Source organism: Periplaneta americana, chromosome 17 (genome assembly GCF_040183065.1).
Source record: "Periplaneta americana isolate PAMFEO1 chromosome 17, P.americana_PAMFEO1_priV1, whole genome shotgun sequence".
In the NCBI taxonomy this organism is placed as follows: Eukaryota; Metazoa; Arthropoda; class Insecta; order Blattodea; family Blattidae; genus Periplaneta; species Periplaneta americana.
Window position 1 is genome coordinate 2,265,489 of NC_091133.1, and position 12,771 is coordinate 2,278,259.

The 12,771-nt window shown below is 33.4% G+C and overlaps 1 protein-coding gene across 1 annotated transcript in view; it reads right to left on the reverse strand.

Annotated features, from left to right (window-relative positions):
* The window catches only part of LOC138693339 (uncharacterized), a 28,239-nt gene extending 18,117 nt beyond the window's left edge, over positions 1-10,122 (reverse strand). The window contains exon 1 of the mRNA XM_069817250.1: positions 10,020-10,122. The gene's annotated coding sequence lies outside the window, so the exon portion shown is untranslated. The remainder of the gene's footprint in view (positions 1-10,019) is intronic.
* Positions 10,123-12,771: the final 2,649 nt, after the last annotated feature.

Sequence of the window (12,771 nt, forward strand, 5' to 3'; positions counted from 1 at the left end):
AAAGTTGATGCAGTTGGCGCATGCGTCATTTCTGTTTCAAGCCTCGATTGATAGCGAACTTCAACTTGCAGTTAAATGAGCAATTGCAGTACCATCATAGTAATTGAGGCGTGTAGTTGCGAAATCAGATACATCACTTCGTTTTTCGAAAATTAGTTAATGTTATACTTCATTCTCCATACGATTCTACAACTGCTGTAGCACTGTTATCCTAGTTAATGTTATACTTCATTCTCCATACGATTCTACAACTGCTGTAGCACTGTTATGCTAGTTAATGTTATACTTCATTCTTCATACGATTCTACAACTGCTGTAGCACTGTTATGCTAGTTAATGCTATACTTCATTCTCCATACGATTCTACAACTGCTGTAGCACTGTTATGCTAGTTAATGCTATACTTCATTCTTCATACGATTCTACAACTGCTGTAGCACTGTTATGCTAGTTAATGTTATACTTCATTCTCCATACGATTCTATAACTGCTGTAGCACTGTTATGCTAGTTAATGTTATACTTCATTCTCCATACGATTCTACAACTGCTGTAGCACTGTTATGCTAGTTAATGTTATACTTCATCTTCATACGATTCTACAACTGCTGTAGCACTATTATGCTAGTTAATGTTATATTTCATCTTCATACGATTCTACAACTGCTGTAGCACTGTTATGCTAGTTAATGTTATACTTCATCTTCATACGATTCTACAACTGCTGTAGCACTGTTATGCTAGTTAATGTTATACTTCATCTTCATACGATTCTACAACTGCTGTAGCACTGTTATGCTAGTTAATGTCATACTTCATTCTCCATACGATTCTACAACTGCTGTAGCACTGTTATGCTAGTTAATGTTATACTTCATTCTCCATACGATTCTACAACTGCTGTAGCACTGTTATGCTAGTTAATGTTATACTTCATCTTCATACGATTCTACAACTGCTGTAGCACTGTTATGCTAGTTAATGTTATACTTCATTCTCCATACGATTCTACAACTGCTGTAGCACTGTTATACTAGTTAATGTTATACTTCATTCTTCATACGATTCTACAACTGCTGTAGCACTGTTATACTAGTTAATGTTATACTTCATTCTCCATACGATTCTATAACTGCTGTAGCACTGTTATGCTAGTTAATGTTATACTTCATTCTCCATACGATTCTACAACTGCTGTAGCACTGTTATACTAGTTAATGTTATACTTCATTCTTCATACGATTCTACAACTGCTGTAGCACTGTTATGCTAGTTAATGTTAGACTTCATTCTTCATACGATTCTACAACTGCTGTAGCACTGTTATGCTCCGAAGCCAGATACATCACATGATTAGTATTATGAAAGAATAGTGGGGGCTGCTGATCATGTTGCAGCGTTGCACAACGACCAAGTTTTTCCCGCACATTAAAATTTTGTTTATATTAAATAACTAAACAGATTTTAAGTTTCCTTCTCGTCGAATTGAAATATATACGTATTTTTATTTATATATCATTCAAGAATTCGAGTATAAAATAATCAGCTTTTATAAAATCCATCAAATTGTGAATACTTCAGAAGTGGTCGTTGTGCGACTCAAACAACAGCCAGATTCGGTAGCGGCTGGTATTGAAGATAGGCTCAGCTCAGAGTTCCCTATCCCAGCAGTTAACACAGCTGGTCGCGGCAAAGCTCTTGCAACAACCGGAAGCAAATGGTTCTTGTATGTGCCCGTAGATTGCAGAAGTGGGCATTCCGAACGGACACAGTCGCTGGATGACTCGTGACTTGAGACGAAATTTTCAGATTTTTTCCGAGTCTTCGTTTCTCACGTGGTTTCTCACTTCCTGTTTCCTGACCAACGTGTAGCTAGGTGAGCACGTGGTCCAGTCATTTTATAATCGTGTGAAATTCATTTAATCCTCTTAAATATTTAGTTTTTGTTGGAATTTAAGTAGTTTTATGTGAATTGTGTTGTATAATACAATTTTTTTTATTGGATGTGATATTTCCGTCAAGTTTGTGACATAGGTACGTAGGCATATAACGTTATGCATTTTGTAAGTTGTTTAAAAAACAGGAACTTTTCTAGAGTTTAATGAGTTTTATGTGAATTGTGGCAGTTATCACAATTTTTATAGTGCAGTGATGTTTTCTTCAAGTTTGTGATGTATATAAATAGTTTACAAAACAAGAACTTCTCTGTACTTTCTGACGAAGAAAAATAAAAAAAATTAAAGAACTTGGTAGACCATTGCCTGATCTAAATATTGTCCAGACAGTTACTACGGGGAAAAGACAGTTCAAGAGAATTTTTAGAAAGGAAATTTACAATAATCATGACTGGCTTTGTAGTTGTGAAGAGAAAAACGTACTGTTTTGTTTTCCGTGTATTTTGTTTGATGGGGAACAGTCGTGGACAAGAACGGACATTACTGATATTAATCATTTAAGTACCAGCATTGGATTAAAATGATCATGACCATGTACTGATAAAGGTAACTAATTCTACACCTCTCATCACAGAAAATGCAACACCTAGACCCAAACTTCACCAGCCGCCACTAGAATAGTATTGGTTGCAAATCCTTGGTTCTTTGCAAACATTTTTCCTTCATATTGAAAAATTATGTTTTAGTGATGTATCTGATTTCGAAACTACACGCCTCAATTAGGGATTATTAGTGTTAGTTAGTTAATTAGTGGGGTTGCTTCAAAAAGTTATTTAGGTGGTGCGGGACTTAACTAACCCTGTATAATACATCTGTACATTCGTTAATAATAATTCAAGAAATTGGTACGTCTTTCATATCTCATATTTGCTCCTTTAGGATATTAGTGGCTATGACTGTCTTAATTATTACCGTACATTGCACTTTGTTCTATGAAATTGGAAATTTACATTCCTATACTTGAACAATTTAAATCAAAACGTTAGCTTAAATGATTCAAAATTTTTATCGCGGTATGACGCGTCACAAACCGTCAACTGAACTTCAAATTTTGTTAATGATTTAGTAACTGACAATGCATCTTTAAGTTTAGATTGAAAGATGATAGATGCTGAATTTTGTTTGTATTTTGATGAATCTACATGTTGTTTTCAAGTCCACTTTTTATGCTGCTAGTTCCACTCGGCAGCTCTTCCTGTACTTCTCCCATTGCAATCAAACCAAATGCTAATAAAATCGCAGTGCGAAATACTACAATACGCAGTGTGTAAGAGGACATAATGAACTCACTGTTTATAGTCTTGTAAAATAATAATTAATAATTAATAATAATTTATTTATTTAATCTGGCAGAGCTATGGCCAGTAGGCCTTCTCTTCCGCCCAGCCAGACTCTAATTCTAATTGAATACATTTGCTTACATAGTTATTACATTAATATCTAGATCATAAAACAACATGAAAGTAAATAATGAAAATTGGATAACTAATGTTAGTGTGACAATAATAAACATTGGTAAGAAATAGTTATAATAATAATAATAATAATAATAATAATAATAATAATAATAATAATAGTAATAATAATAATAATAGCAATGAGATAATTTAGATATTTATCTGTGATATATATAACCATTAAACATTGAGAAACCTGAAACAGCTATTATTGTTAACAAGAATTGTTAGAAAAATATCTCGTTAGCCTATTTTTAAATTGGTTTGATGTTTGACAGTCCCTGACATTACTCGGTAGAGAATTCCAAAGTCGAGGAACAGCCACAGTGAAAGAAGATGAATATGAGGATGTTCGGTGGGAGGGAATGGATAATATTGAGGAGTGTTGTGATCGTGTGTCTAGGTTATGATGGGTGGATAAATTTTGAAAACGAGACGCAAGATAGACAGGAGTGGAGAAATGCAATATGTGAAAGAGAAGGGAAAGACAGTGGATTTTCCTACGATCTTCTAGACGGAGTCACACACAATAAAAGATACCTAATAAATAAGTTTTAATTGGTTTATTTTCAGACGCTTTATCAACTGCAATGGTTATCTAGCATCTCTTATTGCGTTGAGAGAAAACCCCTTAAAAATCTCAACCACTTAAACTTGTCCCAACAAGGATTTGAACCCGGATCCTCTCGTTTCAAGGTCAGACATGCTAATCACTACTGCTGTAAATGACACTCATACCGACATCTGATCAACTATAAAATTTTCATTAATTGAACGTAAGTTGCAATTTGCATTGCTTCTTCTGTAGCCTGTGCACTGGAGCTTTCTGAGATAAGTGACGCAGTGGGGATGGGGAAGCCCCTTCGAATACACGTGGAGGCGTAATAATGTGGCTTAACATAGGTGGTGATTCACGTGGATTTATGTTATCGTATAAGCCTGGAGTATAAGATACTAGAAGAAGTTATTGGTTTAGAGATCGAAAACTCTTGTCATGACAAATATAAACTCAAAGAAAAACGAAAGAAAAATGTAATATTTAAAAAAAAATGGCAAGAAGTTTTCATCCGACCAAATTTCTCTCGCCAAAATTTCTAGTAATCCAAAAATTCGCAAATCGCCTGAAGTAAAAATAAGTCGCAAACATGGCTTCGGAGTAGCCCAATCCGCGACTTTTCGCCCAATCTGGCAACAGTGGGCATGGATAAGATCTTTTCTCATGCTCTTTGCACCCCCGAGAAGCTCCAGCGAATGAGTTACACTTCTGTGCAAGTCCATGCAGAGTAAGTTGGCTCGAATGACAAAATACAGCATGAGAGCGCGAGCGGAAATGTTACCCCTGACACGGCGTGGTATTCGAATCACTCCATGGAAAACCCGTAGTTTTATAAAATTCGCGAACTTATAGCGCTCTGAATGTACAGTTGAAAATAAGATACAATTACAATTAATTTAGGCAGTGCCATGGTACTACCCATAAAGCAGCCCCTGGCGGTACTAAGTATCCATGCGTTGTACTTTGCTACGAAACAGCGGACGATAAACCTGCTGCTTCACAGTCCCCCCTCAAGGCCCACAATTAACACTCAGATGGGCTAAATGTTGATAAAATGATCTTGAATGATTTTTGAACATAAAACAACCGAATGTACTCGTATGTGTTGAAAATGGCAAATAAGTAATTTTAATGTAAGAATTGAAGATATCACATGTAAATGAGGGCTGATAAAGCTCAATGTGTAAAACTTAACGACGTATGGAAGAACGATAACAAATATGGCGCACTAGATGTGGACGCATTTCCCAGACAAGCGACCCATGCTCCGAGTCCCGGCGGGGGAAATGGAAGAGATTTGCCTTCCGACCACGTCACATGCCGTCCTGTGACGTGACCAACGACCAGGAAGTCTCGAAATGCATCGCGCTTAGAAGGCGCTGCACGACGTGCATCAGATTCGTAGAATTTTTTTTCACTAATCTATACTAATAATAAATCTGTAGCCAAAATTTTTCTGGTAATTTTCGATTTTCCAAAAATAATTGGTCCTAACATATATAATTAACCACCCTGAAACCGAAAATCGCTTTTTTGAAATTTTTGTTTGTATGTCTGTCTGTCTGTATGTTTGTTACCTTTTCACGCGATAATGGCTGAACCGATTTCGATGAAAATTGGAATATAAATTAAGTTCGTTGTAACTTAGATTTTAGGCTACATGGCATTCAAAATACATTATTTAAAAGGGGGGTTATAAGAGGGCCTGAATTAAATAAATCGAAATATCTCGCTTATTATTGATTTTTGTGAAATATGTTACATAACAAAAGTTTCTTTAAAAATGATTTCTGATAAGTTTTATTCTCTGAAAAATTTTGATAGGACTGATATTTAATGAGATAAATGAGTTTTAAAATTAAAATAACTGCCATCTGTATTGAAATAAAAAACAAATGACTTCGTCTATGAGGGGCCTTGGACACAACAATCGAAAGCTATAAAACATAGCCTACTGACAATGTTTCTGTGCTTGTATGAAGTAATATCAGAAGCTAAATTAACCGATTTGTATAATTAATTAATTTTTCATCATTGGAAAGTGTAGTTTCTCTGGATGGACATAATGCTATAATGTTATTACAGTAACTTGTGAGTGAATCGAGGACAGGTAAGATTAAAATAGCTTCTTATGCACAGAAAACTTGATAGGTTATTCTGTATATTCATTTCCTGTATTTCTTATAATAATGTTTATGAACATATTCAGTTTTATCTCAGAGAATTAACGAACAACGAGAGTGTATTGATTTAGTATGCAGTAATAGTACGTTAGCTTAGCAATTCATTATTTTATAATTCAAATTTTAACTATGCTCAATTGAATCGTGTTAAAATACATAAAATACATATGCAATAAATGCAATGCAAAAAATTGGGTAATGAGCCAAGCAGATTATGTTGCGCTGTTGTAAAAGTTGTTCCTCCTGAGATTCAAGAGCTCCCACAACAAATTAAAAACTTTCTAATTCGAGTACATCCGTTATTAACACATTTTTTCATAATATAATATAATATAAACATAATAATAAATCTGTAGCCAAAATTTTTCTGTTAATTTTCGCTTTTCCAAAAATAATTGGTAATAACAATTAAGAAACTTGTTAAAGGAATTGTCATTGCGCCAAATTAGTGGTCTCTGGATCAAAATGTTCGCATATTAATATTTTAAATACAATTTAAATTAAGTAACATATTAAACAATTTATCCTTCTATCAAACACGAATGTTCCCTGGATCAAATGTCCTATTTTAATTATGTAATTGCTTTATATTTATTTCTAACGGGTGCAGCGGAGCGCACGGGTACGGCTAGTAGAGAATATTATTGTAAAATGTTTTCCATAATGTAGCGTTATAAAATAAAGTTACATATATTTTACGCATTCTACAAGACTGGCTGTGTTGAAAACCGTGAGATCTCTAGGAATTTGACATTAGGTTAGGAGGAAGGAAACTTACATTGTTTTGAGCGTTCTGTTGCAATATAGCCTATTATAATTTAATGTCTTGGCTATTATTCAAAAGGCACATCTAAACAAATCATTTAATCATCCTCATTATCATCATCCGTTCTCGTGTCCCCGATCATGATCATCGAGTGTGAGATCAGCCTCCACTTTTCTCGATTCTTCCAAAGCTGATCTCGTTCATTACTTCCATCCATGACTTTCCTCTTATTTCCAAATCCCGTTTCACTTCATCTTTCAATCTTGTCCGCGGTGTTCGAATTTTACATCAATTTTATTATAAAATATCCGGTTTTAAGTTTATTATTATTATTATTATTATTATTATTATTATTATTATTATTATTATTATTATTATTACTACTACTATTATTATTAAAACATTTCAATTACTGTGGCACCTGACATGTTATTTTGAATTTCAGGTACGTACCATCAAAACTCTTACGTTACGAATTTTTATAATAGGGACAAGAGTATTAACAAATAAATGATAAAATCGTGTTATGAAAATAAAATAAATAAACAAACTTTCAACAAAACGACAAACATACTATTTCTGGCTTAGTTATAAAATATACCTAGACAGTCTAGAAATTTTTAATACAGTATTCTTGCTATTTATTTTCGGAACGACAATGGGTTTGTATTAATGATACAGCCTATTGAGAGCTTAAAAGTAATAGACTGTCAAGTCATAATCGAGTCACACAACAATGGCAAGAAATGATTGAATAAATAATTACTAATTATATAGTTATTTCAAGATCACTGTTGGCCATACAGATGATTTCGGAGTAGAAATATGGATCCCCTCAGAGCTGCAAGAAGGATGTCGTCAATTAACTTCCTCTGTTGCCACATTTGGAAGAAGAAGCCAGGGATATTTCTGTGCGCTCCAAGCAGTCTTGTTACTGAATTTATTATAAGCCGTATTTGACCATAAAATACAGAACGATAGGCATATAAATGTCGTTTTTTACCACTGTTGCTACTAGGTGGGATGTGAATCATGACTGTTCTTCTCTATGTACTGCCATTGTGTGCCGGTCCGTTTACTTCTCCTAATTATTATTTGATATAAACTTTTCGGCGATCATGGAACGAATTCAGTTGTGTCGTAATACTTCAACGTGCGGATTCTGATTTCGCCGACAACGGATGTCGTCCCGAGTCCTGCCCGGAAGGGAACGTACGGAAGACACGTGTGCAGCCATTTTAACAGCTCGGCCACTCGCGCTTCACGTACCCAGAAAGTCGCCGGAGTAAACTCGCTTTAAGTATTCAAATACGGTACAGCTGATATTTACAATAAGTGCACAACAGCAAATTCCATCTAGAAGAGAGAACGTTTCGACCGCCGTACATAAAACAAAGTGTATAAGATATGAAACCGTAGTCAGACATATTTTAACTTATGCACGAGGAAAGAGGACTGAACATCATAAGAGAAGTTCAACAGTTAGAAATGAGAATGCTGAGGACAGTAATGAGGAAGACCGTATTACATAATGCAACAGAGGAAATAAGAAAACAATGTAAGATAATTATAGCATATCGGATGTTTGGTGCTGATAAGAGGAATAGAATGGAAGAAAAATGTTTCACGAATAAATCTTGGAAGATTATCTATAGTAGTGGTACGCCACAACAAACCGGAAGGCAGGACCTGAGGGAGACCAACGAGGAGATACAATGATGGTCTGGAAGATAGAGGGTAAATAGTCTGGAAGATAGAGGGTAAATAGTCTACGACATAAAAAGAAGAAAAAGAAAAAGCGGTCTTGAAGAGGGGTACAGAGGGGAAGGGCGTCCTGAGAAGGGGACACCATGAAGTTTAGATATCAGTGCATGTCCAGGCTGCAGCACCAGTCAGTCAGAATTCAAAAAGCGCAACAAAACAAGCTTAGTGATACTTGTTTATAAAAGAATAATGAGAATGAACATAATAGAAATGTTGCATGACAACCGGATTAAATAATACTTCGGGATTACTAACAAAAGATCAAATCGGGATTAAAGTAAATCGCCGACGTCGAACTGTATAGTTTCTCGATTTCTACCAGGCCAGCACATTTGTTTTCTACTGCAGAAGATTTCATATTAGCAATTAAAACATAACATAACATACACTATGCAAATCTAGTCTTTCAGGTAAGGGTCCCTGTAAAGCAGATATGAATAATTTTAAGGGAAAAATTGTTCCGGGGCCGGGTATCGATCCCGGAACCTCTGGTTGAACGTACCAGCGCTCTTACCAACTGAGGTATCCGGGAACTCCACCCGACACAGTCTCAACTTTTCCCTTTATTTCCACACAACTCGCGTGGGCTGACGAGATGCCAGAGACCCACATCGAGTGCACACAATCTCTGTGTGACTTGAAATTATGGTTTTCTGTTAACGTACACAGTGACGTATATATTATGCAAATCTAGTCTTTCAGGTAAAGCTCCATGTAAAGCAGCTTTGAATAATTTCAAGGGAAAAATTGTTCCGGGGCCGGGTATTCGTAACATACACTGTTCATCATATTCTATTTGATTGCAAATGTTTTCTGGAGAGAAAAATATGTTGTCATCACATTTACATCAATGTAATACTACATAAGATTAACATCCTCTTTTCATAATGTTCTCTACACCCTGTTACAGATATTTTATTTATTTTATTTGCCATCTTTTAATAAACTGCAAACATTTGTTTCGTCATACACATTCTGTTCTGTTCATTATTTTTATGTTTAACTACAACCCTTCACAACACAAGTGCACGAATTATTTGTAAATTTTGCAGATCAATAGGATAATAATAATAATAATAATAATAATAATAATAATAATAATAATAATAATAATAATGTTAGATTTTAACTTCAAGGGACACCTAAAATGAGTAACATAAAGCTAGAATTAAATTCATGGCTATTTTAAAATAAATGTCTTCTTGGTCTCGCCCAAAAGCAGTTGTATTAATTTATGTTTAGCAGTCAGTTCCTAATATGAAGTCTAAGTTTATAAAGGAAATTATATTGCAATATATACTCTAAGACAACTAACAATGGTAAAATTTGGTACACTTACGCTCTTGCTTACGATGTTGAGTTGGCTCCTTGATTGGTATTCCTATGTGCCCCTAACCCTCTTATATGATGGCAGGCGACACATTTCATGTCACGTGCTTTGCTTCTTGCCTTAATGCAAAAACAGTTCAAGTGCGGATGAAAAGGGAGAACACAGCTCACACGATTAAAATGCAGCGGCGAGGACTAGTGCAGGCCATGTGTACAAAACAAATTGGAAGTGAAAAAGTTAACACAGCACAATTTTATTGCAGATTTTGCATTTCGAGAATATCCCCTTATTTTGCTACTTCGCTTGACACTTCATTAAAGAGAACTCATTTCCACTAGTTTCACGATAAATCTGAAAATTAAAAGAAAAATAGTGATCCAGAATCAATAACTTGCGAGTGGACACACACAATTATTCACGAAATAAACTATAAAATATTGAATTTTCATTTGGTTCATAAGCGTCCATATTTATTTATTTATTTAGTTATTTATTTATTTAATCAATCTTTGTTCACGTCATGGCGGATTAGATGTGTTCCAGTTCTTAATCCGCCATCACTCTCTATACAAATATATCACAAACTAATACATAATGAACCTATAAGCATCCTCTGTTTACAATACTAATAATAATAATAATAATAATAATAATAATAATAATAATAATAATAATAATAATAATAATAATAATAATAATAATAATCTATACTAATAATAAATCTGTAGCCGAAATTTTTCTGGTAATTTTCGATTTTCCAAAAATAATTGGTCCTAACATATATAATTAACCACCCTGAAACCGAAAATCGCTTTTTTGACATTTTTGTTTGTATGTCTGTCTGTCTGTCTGTATGTTTGTTACCTTTTCACGCGATAATGGCTGAACCGATTTCGATGAAAATTGGAATATAAATTAAGTTCGTTGTAACTTAGATTTCAGGCTATATAGCATTCAAAATACATTATTTAAAAGGGGGGTTATAAGGGGGTCTGAATGAAATAAATCGAAATATCTCGATTATTATTGATTTTTGTGAAAAATGTTATATAACAAACGTTTCTTTAAAAATGATTTCTGATAAGTTTTATTCTTTGAAAAATTTTGATAAGACTGATATTTAATGAGATAAATGAGTTTTAAAATTAAAATAACTGCCATCTAAGGCGGTGTCTTGAAATAAAAAACAAATGAGTTCGTCTATAAGGGGCCTTGGACACAACAATCGAAAGCTATGAAACATAGCCTACAGACAATGTTTCTGTGTTTTATGAAGTAATATCGGAAGCTAAATTAACCGATTTATATAATTAATTATTATTTCATCATTGGAAAGTGTAGTTTCTCTGGATGGACATAATGCTACAATGTTATTACAGTAACTTGTGAGTGAATTGAGGACAGGTAGGATTAAAATAGTTTCTTATGCACAGAAAACTTGATAGGTTATTCTGTATATTCATTTCCTGTATTTCTTAAAATAATGTTTATGAATATATTCATTTTTATCTCAGAGAATTAACCAACAACGAGAGTGTATTGATTTCGTATGCAGTAATAGTACGTTAGCTTAGCAATCCATTATTGTATAATTCAAATTTTAACTATGCTCAATTGAATCGTGTTAAAATACATAAAATATATATGCAATAAATGTAATGCAAAAAAATTGGGTATTGAGCCAAGCAGATTATATTGCGCTGTTGTAAAAGCTGTTCCTCCTGAGATTCAAGAGTTCCCACAACAAATTAAAAACTTTCTAATTCGAGTACATCCGTTATCAACACACTTTTTATATAATATAATATAATATAATATAATATAATATAATATAATATAATATAATATAATATGATATGATATGATATGATATGATATGATATGATATGATATGATATGATATGATATATGATATGATATGATATGATATAATATAATATAATATAATATAATATAATATAATATAATATAATATAATAATAAATCTGTAGCCAAAATTTTGTTGTTAAATTTCGCTTTTCCAAAAATAATTGGTAATAACAATTAAGAAACATGTTAAAGGAATTGTCATTCCACCAAATGAGTGTCTCTGGATCAAAATGATCGCATTTTAATATTTTAAATACAATTTAAATTAAGTAACATAATAAAAAACGATTTATCCTTCTATCAAACACGAATGTTCCCTGGATCAAATGTTCTATTTTAATTATGTAATTACTTTATATTTATTTCTAACGAGTGCAGCGGAGCGCACGGGTACGGCTAGTAATAATAATAATAATAATAATAATAATAATAATAATAATAATAATAATAATAATAATAAACTATTAATAAGTACAGCTCTTGAATTTACCATTCTTACTTTAGCTTTTTCACTTCTATTCTCAATATCTTAAAAATTATTCTGTTAACTTCATTGACAAGTTTTCGTAGTTTCCTATCGTGTCCGACTACACAAAATTTATAATTCCACATAGGGCCCATATTGAGTAGAATTACACAGAAAACTTACAAATACACCAATTGGCACGCATTACACCGGATTCCGAAGAAATAATAGATATTTCCTGAATTGACACTATATACCTATCCAGTCAATGGACTCAAAGATATTCTTTATCAAAGAATTCTTAAATAGTTTAATCCGAACTGAGTTGATGACCATCGACAAGAAACATGATCAATTATACCGAGACAGCCATAAAAATGCCTACTTGAATTCAAAAGATATTCTCCTTGGTCAGATAGATTCCTG